General features: G+C 42.8%; 1 long non-coding RNA gene across 1 annotated transcript; it reads left to right on the forward strand.

Annotated features, from left to right (window-relative positions):
- The first annotated feature begins 803 nt into the window (after positions 1-803).
- LOC139584669 (uncharacterized) lies at positions 804-2,181 on the forward strand. The gene is made up of 3 exons (XR_011676805.1): positions 804-1,111; positions 1,422-1,486; positions 1,649-2,181. It is a non-coding gene; the product is annotated as an uncharacterized lncRNA (long non-coding RNA).
- The last annotated feature ends 602 nt before the right edge of the window (positions 2,182-2,783 follow it).

The raw sequence follows: 2,783 nt of genomic DNA on the forward strand, positions 1-2,783 counted from the left end.
ACAGATAATAAAGCGTGGAACAAAAAGTTAATTTGAAATGTAAAGTTGCTGATGTGAAAGTTACAGTATATAAAGACAGGATTTGATGTCAGGAGCTTTGTATTGTATTGCCTTCTAAAAAGAACAGGTACTTATTCTGAGAACCATGTTTCTTAGAGCTTGGTGATAGCGTGGTTGTCCTATGGTTTGCATACCTTCCCACAACTTTCTGGTTATGGTGCAGAATAGTTGCTTTGCTTTGGAACATTCTCAGCACATTTAAGGAACTTGACAAAATAACGTTACATTTTGGTAATGATCTCCAACTGATTTGACATTGGGAATGTTCTCAATAGTTCAGAGAACGTTAAGAAACAACGGTCTCCTGTGGGAATTTCAGTTCTTCATCATAACGTTTCCTACAGGTTTCGTCATGGTTCTATTTTAGAAAACAGTTGATGTCCTTGCCCGCGCGTAAATATAATTAGCATAATATAAGATACATATTTTTGCATGGGCTGCGTCTTCCGCATCTGCGGTGGAAGAGTTACAGGGGTTTTTGTTAGACCAGGAGACATCCTGAAAATAGGTCTTCTCACGAACACGTCTGTAGCGTCCGAACCATTTGGGGTTTGCTCTATGACCCCCACAAGCCTCACAAGACTCCCTGCAACCTAAAAATAAATGTTCCCAGAACAGGCCAAATCTTCACTTCCGTTCTCAGAACGTAACTTATGGCTACGTTCCCAGATCCAATGGGAAACCCAAAACGTACTTTCCCACAACTTCCAACGAACCAAATGTGCTAGCTGGGTAGAAACCTAGAAACCAAATAAACTCTATCTGAGTAAAGGAGAGGCAGCAGAGAAACGAAACTTAGACAGACTTTGCTGGAAACAAAACTGAAGGGAACGAAGAAACGTTGTGTGGCAAAGAGCCACTGTGCTCAGCCCGATCACACCCACACGCCCACACACACAATGCAGGCTGAGGGTGTTAGCTGCTTTCCTGTGGCTCTCAGAATTGCAATGACAGATGAGGAGGAGGGGAGGGTTTTTTCAAGGTATAAAAGGAGGTTACAATGTTTGATCTGTCCTTTGTATCCTGCGGAGCCCTCCGCTTAAGGATTTGGGTGAGTTTCCTTTCCATCGAGATCTAAGAGCTTGTATAGAGAGTGATTTGTTTTATGTGCTTTGCCATTCCGTTTGTATACATTTCAATATCATCAAACCCAAATATTGTGTTTGTTTTGTTGTACTTTTACAGTTACAAGAATAGGTTACTGTTTTTTCTTTAGAGTCAAATGTCTATAGTACAAGATAACTTTGACAAGACTATAATACATGGTAAGAGCATTTGTTAAACATCAATGCTGTACCAGGGGGATGTATCACTGTCGCCTGCGTCACTCACATCTATGTGCATCCTTCCTTTTGTTGCAGGACTGGTGACCCTCTGTCAGGTCACTATGGAGTTCCCACTCTGTTTGCTTGCTGTGTATTTTCTTGTAAGTATCTCACATTGACAGCATGCATGTGTCGGTGATGAATAACCCTTTATGGACAATAAAGATGTATAGAATTTTTAAATGAAACTCTAAACATACTACATTGTAGGGTCAGAGTTGTCTTGTGGACTGACTGTGACTAAACCAAGTCTTGTCCCACAGTGAAGAGGAGGAGAGGAGGAGAGGAGGAGGAGGACAGGAGATGAAAAGCCTGCTCCCAAGGGCAGGTCACTGGGTCCCTGGCCATGTCCTGGTAGGGGGTGTTGGGAGTCTGTCCCCTAGCAGGTACTGACCCTCAGCATGACCTCGCAGGACCTGGTCAGTCGGGCCTGGTGAGCAGAGCCAGGAGCTGCAGATCAGCTGATCCGCAGCGACCTTGACGCACCGACGAACCCAAGCACCAGACACCTGAAGACACCTGAGACGACTAGATGAAGCTCATCCGAAGCACAAAGCTTATATTACTTACCTGAATACTTAAACGAAATGTACCCTAGAATGCCGCCAGATGAAGAACCATTCTTTTCTTTTTTTGGTTGGCTTCTGGTTGTCTGCGTTGCTTGGTTTCGGCGGCTCATGGGGGGCCTGCTGAAGAAAACGCATTCCCAAATACACTGCAATGCTGAACGCATAATTTCCATGAAAATGTAAAAATGTTAAATAAAAATAGAAAAAAACATTGCAACATGAACAAACTTACCTGTGCCGTTTGTTCTGTAGTTGTCATTTTGGGTATTTATACACTCTGATATTGAGGCCACATTGCAGAGAACAGCTGCAAAGTTTTAACATCGCAAATAATACTTACAGTTAGTAGTGTAGTGCAAGTAAATAATATCCAAGCCACTTGACACATCTTTAAACTCATACATACTGACAATTTAATATCAGTCTCAGTGCATTATTTTATTTAACTTTTTTCTAATTAGCTTTATGTAGGCCTAGATTCGCATGTCGTTTAGCCTCCTCTGTTTGTTAGGTAAATACAGTACTTCCTTGAACAGGACGGCCCTCTCCAGACGCGCATGCACGCACACATGCCCAAGCGCACACACGTCATAGTTTGGTTTTGTTGTGTTGTCTTTGTTCAGTACATAGTAACCAAAGAAGATCCACTCTATCTGAGAAAAGCAGAGGCAATGCAGAATTTAAACTAAACAATGGACTTTGATGGAAATGAAAGTAAAGCTTGCAGACACAATGCAGGCTGCTGCGTGTGTGAGGTGCTGTCAGACAGGGCTAGACAGTTCAGAGTATAGGATGAGGGCAATGGAGGCTCCTCAGAGGAGGAAGGGGA

Source organism: Salvelinus alpinus, chromosome 9 (genome assembly GCF_045679555.1).
Source record: "Salvelinus alpinus chromosome 9, SLU_Salpinus.1, whole genome shotgun sequence".
Taxonomy (NCBI): Eukaryota; Metazoa; Chordata; class Actinopteri; order Salmoniformes; family Salmonidae; genus Salvelinus; species Salvelinus alpinus.